This window comes from Oncorhynchus masou, unplaced genomic scaffold (assembly GCF_036934945.1).
Source record: "Oncorhynchus masou masou isolate Uvic2021 unplaced genomic scaffold, UVic_Omas_1.1 unplaced_scaffold_657, whole genome shotgun sequence".
Taxonomy (NCBI): Eukaryota; Metazoa; Chordata; class Actinopteri; order Salmoniformes; family Salmonidae; genus Oncorhynchus; species Oncorhynchus masou.
The window spans coordinates 254051-267625 of record NW_027013009.1 but is presented as its reverse complement, the minus strand read 5'-3'; the positions used below and the strand labels follow the sequence as shown (position 1 = coordinate 267625).

At 40.6% G+C, this 13575-nt stretch overlaps 1 pseudogene; it reads left to right on the top strand.

Moving 5' to 3' along the window:
* LOC135536732 (transient receptor potential cation channel subfamily M member 1-like) overlaps positions 1-13575 on the top strand; it is a 70980-nt pseudogene that overhangs the window by 30799 nt on the left and 26606 nt on the right.

The window sequence follows — 13575 nt, the reverse complement described above, 5'->3', positions numbered from 1 at the left end:
TGTTACCTGATATTGACCCCTTATAGTAGTGTTACCTGATATTGACCCCCTATAGTAGTGATACCTGATATTGACCCCCTATAGTAGTGATACCTGATATTGACCCCCTATAGTAGTGTTACCTAATATTGACCCCCTATAGTAGTGTTACCTGATATTGACCCCCTATAGTAGTGTTACCTAATATTGACCCCCTATAGTAGTGATACCTAATATTGACCCCCTATAGTAGTGATACCTAATATTGACCCCCTATAGTAGTGTTACCTAATATTGACCCCCTATAGTAGTGATACCTGATATTGGCCCCCTATAGTAACGTGTTACCTAATATTGACCCCTATACTAGTGATACCTAATATTGACCCCCTATAGTAGTGATACCTAATATTGACCCCCTATAGTAACGTGTTACCTAATATTGACCCCTATAGTAGTGATACCTGATATTGACCCCCTATAGTAGTGATACCTGATATTGACCCCCTATAGTAGTGATACCTGATATTGACCCCCTATAGTAGTGTTACCTAATATTGACCCCCTATAGTAGTGTTACCTGATATTGATCCCCTATAGTAATGTGTTACCTAATATTGACCCCCTATAGTAAAGTGTTACCTAATATTGACCCCCTATAGTAGTGATACCTAATATTGACCCCCTATAGTAGTGTTACCTGATTTGACCCCCTATAGTAGTGATACCTGATATTGACCCCCTATAGTAGTGTTACCTAATATTGACCCCCTATAGTAAAGTGTTACCTAATATTGACCCCCTATAGTAGTGTTACCTAATATTGACCCCCTATAGTAGTGTTACCTAATATTGACCCCCTACAGTAGTGTTACCTGATATTGACCCCTATAGTAGTGATACCTGATATTGACCCCCTATAGTAGTGATACCTGATATTGACCCCCTATAGTAGTGATACCTGATATTGACCCCCTATAGTAGTGTTACCTGATATTGACCCCTATAGTAGTGTTACCTGATATTGACCCCCTATAGTATTGTTACCTGATATTGACCCCCTATAGTAGTGTTACCTGATATTGACCCCCTATAGTAGTGATACCTAATATTGACCCCCTATAGTAGTGATACCTAATATTGACCCCCTATAGTAGTGTTACATAATATTGACCCCCTATAGTAGTGATACCTAATATTGACCCCCTATAGTAACGTGTTACCTAATATTGACCCCTATAGTAGTGATACCTAATATTGACCCCCTATAGTAGTGATACCTGATATTGACCCCCTATAGTAGTGATACCTGATATTGACCCCCTATAGTAGTGATACCTAATATTGACCCCCTATAGTAGTGATACCTGATATTGACCCCCTATAGTAGTGTTACCTAATATTGACCCCCTATAGTAGTGATACCTAATATTGACCCCCTATAGTAGTGATACCTGATATTGACCCCCTATAGTAGTGTTACCTGATATTGACCCCCTATAGTAGTGATACCTGATATTGACCCCATATAGTAGTGATACCTGATATTGACCCCCTATAGTAGTGATACCTAATATTGACCCCCTATAGTCGTGATACCTAATATTGACCCCCTATAGTAGTGATACCTAATATTGACCCCCTATAGTAGTGTTACCTAATATTGACCCCCTATAGTAGTGATACCTGATATTGGCCCCCTATAGTAACGTGTTACCTAATATTGACCCCTATAGTAGTGATACCTAATATTGACCCCCTATAGTAGTGATACCTAATATTGACCCTCTATAGTAACGTGTTACCTAATATTGACCCCTATAGTAGTGATACCTGATATTGACCCCCTATAGTAGTGATACCTGATATTGACCCCCTATATTAGTGATACCTGATATTGACCCCCTATAGTAGTGTTACCTAATATTGACCCCCTATAGTAGTGTTACCTGATATTGACCCCCTATAGTAGTGTTACCTGATATTGACCCCCTATAGTAGTGTTACCTGATATTGACCCCCTATAGTAGTGATACCTGATATTGACCCCCTATAGTAGTGATACCTGATATTGACCCCTATAGTAAAGTGTTACCTAATATTGACCCCCTATAGTAGTGTTACCTAATATTGACCCCCTATAGTAGTGTTACCTGATATTGACCCCTTATAGTAGTGTTACCTGATATTGACCCCCTATAGTAGTGATACCTGATATTGACCCCCTATAGTAGTGATACCTGATATTGACCCCCTATAGTAGTGTTACCTAATATTGACCCCCTATAGTAGTGTTACCTGATATTGACCCCCTATAGTAGTGTTACCTAATATTGACCCCCTATAGTAGTGATACCTAATATTGACCCCCTATAGTAGTGATACCTAATATTGACCCCCTATAGTAGTGTTACCTAATATTGACCCCCTATAGTAGTGATACCTGATATTGGCCCCCTATAGTAACGTGTTACCTAATATTGACCCCTATACTAGTGATACCTAATATTGACCCCCTATAGTAGTGATACCTAATATTGACCCCCTATAGTAACGTGTTACCTAATATTGACCCCTATAGTAGTGATACCTGATATTGACCCCCTATAGTAGTGATACCTGATATTGACCCCCTATACTAGTGATACCTAATATTGACCCCCTATAGTAGTGATACCTAATATTGACCCCCTATAGTAACGTGTTACCTAATATTGACCCCTATAGTAGTGATACCTGATATTGACCCCCTATAGTAGTGATACCTGATATTGACCCCCTATAGTAGTGATACCTGATATTGACCCCCTATAGTAGTGTTACCTAATATTGACCCCCTATAGAAGTGTTACCTGATATTGACCCCTATAGTAGTGTTACCTGATATTGACCCCCTATAGTAGTGATACCTGATATTGACCCCCTATAGTAGTGTTACCTGATATTGACCCCCTATAGTAGTGTTACCTAATATTGACCCCTATAGTAGTGATACCTGATATTGACCCCCTATAGTAATGTGTTACCTAATATTGACCCCCTATAGTAGTGATACCAGATATTGACCCCCTATAGTAGTGTTACCTAATAGTGTTACCTAATATTGACCCCCTATAGTAGTGTTACCTGATATTGACCCCTTATAGTAGTGTTACCTAATATTGACCCCCTATAGTAGTGATACCTGATATTGACCCCCTATAGTAGTGATACCTGATATTGACCCCCTATAGTAGTGTTACCTAATATTGACCCCCTATAGTAGTGTTACCTGATATTGACCCCCTATAGTAGTGATACCTAATATTGACCCCCTATAGTAACGTGTTACCTAATATTGACCCCCTATAGTAGTGATACCTGACATTGACCCCCTATAGTAGTGATACCTGATATTGACCCCTATAGTAATGTGTTACCTAATATTGACCCCTATAGTAGTGATACCTGATATTGACCCCTATAGTAAAGTGTTACCTGATATTACATTTACATTGACATTTAAGTCATTTAGCAGACGCTCTTATCCAGAGCGACTTACAAATTGGTGAATTCACCTTCTGACATCCAGTGGAACAGCCACTTTACAATAGTGCATCTAAATCATTAAGGGGGGGGGTGAGAAGGATTACTTTATCCTATCCTAGGTATTCCTTGAAGAGGTGGGGTTTCAGGTGTCTCCGGAAGGTGGTGATTGACTCCGCTGTCCTGGCGTCGTGAGGGAGTTTGTTCCACCATTGGGGGGCCAGAGGAGCGAACAGTTTTGACCCCTATAGTAGTGATACCTGATATTGACCCCTATAGTAGTGATACCTGATATTGACCCCTATAGTAAAGTGTTACCTGATATTGACCCCCTATAGTTATGTGGAAACAGTAACAGTATAATGATGATGGTTGTTTGGTGTTTCAGGGAAATCTTCCACCGGATTACCAGATCACCTTGATCGATATCGGATTGGTCCTGGAGTTCCTGATGGGCGGGGCCTATCGCTGTAACTACACCAGGAAACAGTTCCGCACCCTCTACAACAACCTCTACGGTTTAAAAAGAGTGAGGAGAAACACTCCCTTTACAGATCTGAATATAATATACTGAACAAAAATATAAACGCAACATGTAAAGTGTTGATCCTATTTGTCATGAGCTGAAATAAAAGGTCCCCGAACTTTTTCATACGCACGTAGAGCTTATTTCTCTTCATAAATGTTGTATATACATTTGTTTTATTTCCCTGTTAGTGAGTATTTCTCATTTGCCAAGATAATCCATTCACCTGAGAGGTGTGGCATATCAAAAAAACGTATTTAACAGCATGATCATTACACAGGTGCACCTTGTGCTGGGGACACTAAAGGGCCACTCTAAAATGTGCAGTTTTGTCACACAACACAATGCCACAGATGTCTCAAGTTTTGAGCGAGCATGCAATTGGCATGCAGACTGCAGGAATGTCTTGCCAGAGAATTGAATGTTCATTTCTCTACCATAAGCCGCCTCCAACGTCATTTTAGAGAATTTGGCAGTACGTCCAACCGGCATCACAACCCCAGAGCACGTGTAACCAGCCCAGGACCTCCACATCCGGCTTCTTCACCTGCAGGATCGTCTGAGACCAGCCACCCAGACAGCTGATGAAGCTGTGGGTTTGCACCACCAATAGAATTTCTGCACAAACTGTCAGAAACCGTCTCAGGGAAGCTCATCTGCGTCCTCGTCGTCCTCACCAGGGTCTTGACCTGACTGCAGTTCGGCGTCGTAACCGACTTCAGTTGGCAAATGCTCACCTTCGATGACCACTGGCACGCTGGAGAAGTGTGCTCTTCACGGATGAATCCCGGTTTCAACTGTACCGGGCAGATGGCAGATAGCGTGTATGGTGTTGTGTGGGCGAGTGGTTTGCTGATGTCAACGTTGTGAACAGAGTGCCCCATGGTGGCAGTGGTGTTATGGTATGGGGCAGGCATAAGCTGCGGAAAACAAACACAATAGAATTTTATCAATGGAAATTTGAATGCACGGAGATACCGTGACGAGATCTTGAGGCCCATTTTCTTGACATTCATCCGCCGCCATCACCTCATGTTTCAACATGATAATGCACTGCCCTGTTCACATGGATCTGTACACAATTCCCGGATGCTGAAAATGTCCCAGTTCTTCCATGGAAGATATGTTACCCACTGAGCATGTTTGGGATGCTCTGGATCGATGTGTACGACAGCTTGTTCCAGTTCCCGCAGCCATTGAAGAGCAGTGGGACAACATTTCACAGGCCACAATCAACAGCCTGATCAACTCTATGCGAAGGAGATGAGTCTCGCTGCATGAGGCAAATGGCGGTCACACCAGATACAGACCAATGCATGTCTGTATTCCCAGTCATGTGAAATCCATAGATTAGGGCCTAATGAATCAAATCAAATCAAATGTATTTACAAAGCCCTTTTTGCATCCGCCTATGTCACACAAGTACAAAAACTCAACCTAAAACCCTAAACAGGAAGCAATGCAGACGTAGAAGCACATTATTTGAGATAAATAATGAATTTATTTCAAATTGACTGATTTCCTTATATGAACTGTAACTTAGTAAAACCTTTGAAACTGTTGCGTGCTGCATTTAAATATTTTTGTTCAGTGTAATAATAACTTTAATAATATATCATATATAATATATAAAATGCTAATGCTAACGTGAATGCTAATGCTAACATGAATGCTAATGCTAACATTAATGCTAATGCTAACATTAATGCTAATGCTAACATGAATGTTAATGCTAATATGAATGCTAATGCTAACATGAATGCTAATGCTAACATGAATGCTAATGCTAACATGAATGCTAATGTTAATCATGCTAATTAAATGCTGTCCCCATCCCTTTGTTTTGTTTTACAGCCGAAAGCTTTAAAAATGTTAGGACTGGAGGTGAGTGTCTCGTCTTTCACTTAGCACCGTTGTTCTACTTGGCGACATTTTATGTTTACATATTGTCACGACCCTGGGTTTATAAGCGCGGAAATCGACTCTGCCCCACGAGCATGCTTTTGCGGCACAGTCGATAGCACGCTGGACTTCGGGTGAGAAGGTCGAGGATTCGAGGCCTGCTCCTTGCTGTTTCATTACAACATCATCCACACCAATACAATAACCACTTGAATTAATTTCTGTATACAGGGGAGAATCCACTTAGTCTCCCATTGGTATCAATGCATGTCTAAGTAAACATTTGACTTCAGTGAAGTGAAGTGAAATTCGCCCTACACCCAATACTTCATATTTCTAATATCTGATTCATACCAGGACGACGAGCCTGGAGGAAAGAGCAAGAGTAAAGGGAAGAAGAAGAAGAAGAAAGAGGAAGAGATCGACATCGATGTGGACGACCCGGAGGTCAGCCGCTTCCAGTACCCGTTCCATGAGCTGATGGTGTGGGCCGTTCTCATGAAGCGTCAGAAGATGGCTCTGTTCCTGTGGAAGAGGGGGGAAGAGGCCATGGCCAAAGCTCTGGTGGCCTGTAAGCTGTACAAGGCCATGGCCCACGAGTCGTCTCAGAGTGAACTGGTGGACGACATCTTCCAGGACCTGGAAAACAATTCCAAGTTAGTGAGGGGCTAGCTAGCAGAACGGTTTAGATTTAACAGTGTTGGGGTCAAGTTAGTGAGGGGTGAGCTAGCAGAAAGGTTTCAATCTAACAGTGTTGGGGTCAAGTTAGTGAGATGCGAGCTAGCAGAACGGTTTCAATCTAACAGCGTTGGGATCAAGTTAGTGAGGGGCGAGCTAGCAGAACGGTTTCAATCTAACAGTGTCAAGTTAGTGAGGGGCGAGCTAGCAGAACGGTTTCAATCTAACAGCGTTGGGATCAAGGTAGTGAGGGGCGAGCTAGCAGAACGGTTTCAATCTAACAGTGTCAAGTTAGTGAGAGGCTAGCTAGCAGAAAGGTTTAGATTTAACAGTGTTGGGGTCAAGTTAGTGAGAGGCTAGCTAGCAGAACGTTTTCAATCTAACAGTGTTGGGGTCAAGTTAGTGAGGGGCGAGCTAGCAGAACGTTTTCAATCTAACAGTGTTGGGGTCGAGTTAGTGAGGGGCGAGCTAGCAGGTCGGTTTCAATCTAACAGTTTTGGATTTCAAGTTAGTGAGGGGCTAGCTAGCAGAAAGGTTTTAATCTAACAGTGTCGGGGTCAAGTTAGTGAGGGGCTAGCTAGCAGAACGGTTTCAATCTAACTGTTTTGGATTTCAAGTTAGTGAGGGGCTAGCTAATAGAATGTTTTCAATCTAACAGTGTTTGGGTCAAGTTAGTGAGGGGCTAGCTAGCAGAACGTTTTCAATCTAACAGTGTTGGGGTCAAGTTAGTGAGGGGCTAGCTAGCAGAATGGTTTAACAGTGTTGGGGTCAAGTTAGTGAGGGGCTAGCTAGCAGAAAGGTTTAACAGAGTTGGGGTCAAGTTAGTGAGGGGCTAACTTGCAGAAAAGTTTAACAGTGTTGGGGTCAAGTTAGTGAGAGGCTAGCTAGCAGAAAGGTTTAGATTTAACAGTGTTGGGGTCAAGTTAGTGAGGGGCTAGCTAGCAGAACGTTTTCAATCTAACAGTGTTGGGGTCAAGTTAGTGAGGGGCTAGCTAGCAGAACGTTTTCAATCTAACAGTGTTGGGGTCAAGTTAGTGAGGGGCTAGCTAGCAGAAAGGTTTAACAGAGTTGGGGTCAAGTTAGTGAGGGGCTAGCTTGCAGAAAAGTTTAACAGTGTTGGGGTCGAGTTAGTGAGGGGCGAGCTAGCAGAACGGTTTCAATCTAACAGTTTTGGATTTCAAGTTAGTGAGGGGCTAGCTAGCAGAAAGGTTTTAATCTAACAGTGTCGGGGTCAAGTTAGTGAGGGGCTAGCTAGCAGAAAGGTTTAGATTTAAGTGTTGGGTTCAAGTTAGAGGGGCGAGCTAGCAGAACGTTTTCAATCTAACAGTGTTGGGGTCAAGTTAGTGAGGGGCTAGCTAGCAGAACGTTTTCAATCTAACAGTGTTGGGGGCAAGTTAGTGAGGGGCTAGCTAGCAGAACGGTTTCAATCCAACAGCATTGGGATCCCGTTAGTGAGAAAATTCAGGAAGCAACTCAAATTCCAAATAAGAAAATTGGAATTGTAAATGGAATTGACCCCTAAGCACAACGTCTTCCTTCTACCCTCCTCAGAGAGTTTGGCCAGCTGGCCTACGAGCTCCTAGACCAGTCCTATAAGCACGATGAGCAGGTGGCCATGAAACTACTGACCTATCAGCTAAAGAACTGGAGCAACTCTACCTGCCTGAAACTGGCTGTAGCCGCCAAGCACAGAGACTTCATCGCCCACACCTGCAGTCAGATGCTGCTCACTGATATGTGGATGGGATGTCTGAGAATGGGCAAGAGGAACGGGTTCAAGGTGGGATATAGACCTGTTATGGCAAGGTGTTCCCCTAGGGGAACTCCACCCCCCATTCAGCTGTAAAGGTGGCGCAGGGAATTCAAAAATATTCTTTAGAAATATTTAACTTTCACACATTAACAAGTCCAATACAGCAAATGAAAGATAAACATCTTGTTCATCTACCCATCATGTCCGATTTTTTAATTGTTTTACAGCGAAAACACAACATATATTTATGGTAGACCACCACTAGGGGAACTCCACCCCCCATTCAGCTGAAAAGGTGTAAAAAATACTGCCCCCTAACCCCAACAAGTTTTAAAGACCTGAACATGGCCAAGCGATAGCAGAGAGCCAATCAGCCCATTTTACCTGTGACTGTATTCATGATACATCACTGCTTCCCGTGTCTTATTGCTTTCATAAAACTGTTACATTTTACATTAGGCTAACACATTGGTCACACTTTACATTAGGCTAACACACTGGTCACACTTTACATTAGGCTAACACACTGGTCACACTTTACATTAGGCTAACACACTGGTCACACTTTACATTAGGCTAACACACTGGTAACATTTTACATTAGGCTAACACACTGGTAACATTTTACATTAGGCTAACACATTGGTCACACTTTACATTAGGCTAACACACTGGTCACACTTTACATTAGGCTAACACACTGGTCACACTTTACATTAGGCTAACACACTGGTCACACTTTACATTAGGCTAACACACTGGTCACACTTTACATTAGGCTAACACATTGGTAACATTTTACATTAGGCTAACACACTGGTCACACTTTACATTAGGCTAACACACTGGTCACACTTTACATTAGGCTAACACATTGGTAACATTTTACATTAGGCTAACACACTGGTCACACTTTACATTAGGCTAACACATTGGTCACACTTTACATTAGGCTAACACATTGGTAACATTTTACATTAGGCTAACACATTGGTAACATTTTACATTAGGCTAACACATTGGTAACATTTTACATTAGGCTAACACATTGGTCACACTTTACATTAGGCTAACACACTGGTCACATTTTACATTAGGCTAACACACTGGTCACACTTTACATTAGGCTAACACATTGGTAACATTTTACATTAGGCTAACACATTGGTAACATTTTACATTAGGCTAACACATTGGTAACATTTTACATTAGGCTAACACATTGGTCACACTTTACATTAGGCTAACACATTGGTAACATTTTACATTAGGCTAACATACTGGTCACACTTTACATTAGGCTAACACACTGGTCACACTTTACATTAGGCTAACACACTGGTCACACTTTACATTAGGCTAACACATTGGTCACACTTTACATTAGGCTAACACACTGGTCACACTTTACATTAGGCTAACACATTGGTCACACTTTACATTAGGCTAACACACTGGTCACACTTTACATTAGGCTAACACACTGGTCACATTTTACATTAGGCTAACACACTGGTCACACTTTACATTAGGCTAACACACTGGTCACACTTTACATTAGGCTAACACACTGGTCACACTTTACATTAGGCTAACACATTGGTCACATTTTACATTAGGCTAACACACTGGTCACACTTTACATTAGGCTAACACACTGGTCACACTTTACATTAGGCTAACACACTGGTCACACTTTACATTAGGCTAACACATTGGTCACACTTTACATTAGGCTAACACATTGGTCACACTTTACATTAGGCTAACACACTGGTCACACTTTACATTAGGCTAACACATTGGTCACACTTTACATTAGGCTAACACACTGGTCACACTTTACATTAGGCTAACACACTGGTCACACTTTACATTAGGCTAACACATTGGTCACACTTTACATTAGGCTAACACACTGGTCACACTTTACATTAGGCTAACACACTGGTCACACTTTACATTAGGCTAACACACTGGTCACACTTTACATTAGGCTAACACACTGGTCACACTTTACATTAGGCTAACACACTGGTCACACTTTACATTAGGCTAACACACTGGTCACACTTTACATTAGGCTAACACATTGGTAACATTTTACATTAGGCTAACACACTGGTCACACTTTACATTAGGCTAACACATTGGTCACACTTTACATTAGGCTAACACATTGGTCACACTTTACATTAGGCTAACACACTGGTCACACTTTACATTAGGCTAACACACTGGTCACATTTTACATTAGGCTAACACATTGGTCACACTTTACATTAGGCTAACACACTGGTCACATTTTACATTAGGCTAACACATTGGTAACATTTTACATTAGGCTAACACATTGGTAACATTTTACATTAAGCTAACACATTGGTAACATTTTACATTAAGCTAACACATTGGTAACATTTTACATTAGGCTAACACATTGGTAACATTTTACATTAGGCTAACACATTGGTAACATTTTACATTAGGCTAACACATTGGTCACATTTTACATTAGGCTAACACATTGGTCACATTTTACATTAGGCTAACACATTGGTAACATTTTACATTAGGCTAACACACTGGTCACACTTTACATTAGGCTAACACACTGGTCACATTTTACATTAGGCTAACACATTGGTCACACTTTACATTAGGCTAACACACTGGTCACATTTTACATTAGGCTAACACACTGGTCACACTTTACATTAGGCTAACACACTGGTCACACTTTACATTAGGCTAACACACTGGTCACACTTTACATTAGGCTAACACACTGGTCACATTTTACATTAGGCTAACACATTGGTAACATTTTACATTAGGCTAACACATTGGTAACATTTTACATTAGGCTAACACATTGGTAACATTTTACATTAAGCTAACACATTGGTAACATTTTACATTAAGCTAACACATTGGTAACATTTTACATTAGGCTAACACATTGGTAACATTTTACATTAGGCTAACACAGTGGTCACACTTTACATTAGGCTAACACATTGGTAACACTTTACATTAGGCTAAAACACTGGTCACACTTTACATTAGGCTAACACACTGGTCACACTTTACATTAGGCTAACACACTGGTCACATTTTACATTAGGCTAACACATTGGTAACATTTTACATTAGGCTAACACATTGGTAACATTTTACATTAGGCTAACACATTGGTAACATTTTACATTAAGCTAACACATTGGTAACATTTTACATTAAGCTAACACATTGGTAACATTTTACATTAGGCTAACACATTGGTAACATTTTACATTAGGCTAACACAGTGGTCACACTTTACATTAGGCTAACACATTGGTAACACTTTACATTAGGCTAAAACACTGGTCACACTTTACATTAGGCTAACACACTGGTCACACTTTACATTAGGCTAACACACTGGTCACATTTTACATTAGGCTAACACATTGGTAACATTTTACATTAGGCTAACACATTGGTAACATTTTACATTAGGCTAACACATTGGTAACATTTTACATTAAGCTAACACATTGGTAACATTTTACATTAAGCTAACACATTGGTAACATTTTACATTAGGCTAACACATTGGTAACATTTTACATTAGGCTAACACATTGGTAACATTTTACATTAGGCTAACACATTGGTAACATTTTACATTAAGCTAACACATTGGTAACATTTTACATTAAGCTAACACATTGGTAACATTTTACATTAGGCTAACACACTGGTCACACTTTACATTAGGCTAACACACTGGTCACACTTTACATTAAGCTAACACACTGGTCACACTTTACATTAAGCTAACACATTGGTAACATTTTACATTAGGCTAACACACTGGTCACACTTTACATTAGGCTAACACACTGGTCACACTTTACATTAAGCTAACACACTGGTCACACTTTACATTAGGCTAACACACTGGTCACACTTTACATTAGGCTAACACACTGGTCACACTTTACATTAGGCTAACACACTGGTCACACTTTACATTAGGCTAACACACTGGTCACACTTTACATTAGGCTAACACACTGGTCACACTTTACATTAGGCTAACACACTGGTCACACTTTACATTAGGCTAACACACTGGTCACACTTTACATTAGGCTAACACACTGGTCACACTTTACATTAGGCTAACACACTGGTCACACTTTACATTAAGCTAACACACTGGTCACACTTTACATTAAGCTAACACATTGGTAACATTTTACATTAGGCTAACACACTGGTCACACTTTACATTAGGCTAACACACTGGTCACACTTTACATTAAGCTAACACACTGGTCACACTTTACATTAGGCTAACACACTGGTCACACTTTACATTAGGCTAACACACTGGTCACACTTTACATTAGGCTAACACACTGGTCACACTTTACATTAGGCTAACACACTGGTCACACTTTACATTAGGCTAACACACTGGTCACACTTTACATTAGGCTAACACACTGGTCACACTTTACATTAGGCTAACACACTGGTCACACTTTACATTAGGCTAACACACTGGTCACACTTTACATTAGGCTAACACACTGGTAGCATTTTACATTAGGCTAACACATTGGTAACACTTTACATTAGGCTAACACACTGGTCACACTTTACATTAGGCTAACACACTGGTAACATTTTACATTAGGCTAACACATTGGTAACACTTTACATTAGGCTAACACACTGGTCACACTTTACATTAGGCTAACACACTGGTCACACTTTACGCAATGTAAAGTATTTGAGTATACATGGTAAGACTTTACATTAAGGTATACTCAATGTAAAGTATTTCAGTATAAGGTATGCTTTATACTAGGTTTGCAAATTATTTATAAGGAGTTTATAGGCCGTTATGAATTGGTTTATAGATGGTTTATAAATACGTAATACACTAATAACTGGTCGAGAATGTGTGGTTTTGTGTCATTTCGGTGCTTGAGACAAATAGCAGTCCAACTGAAATCCTTCTACTCCCAGGTGATATTTGGCATAATTTTCCCACCTTCGATTCTCCTCATGGATTTTCGACTCGGGGAGGAAGTGACATGTCAAGCCCCAGCGGAGAACGAAGAAGAAGCCAAGGACAAAGACGATGATAACAAATCCAGCAAGGTGAACGCTGACAGTCAAGCAATCTGATTGGTTGATTGATTGATTGATT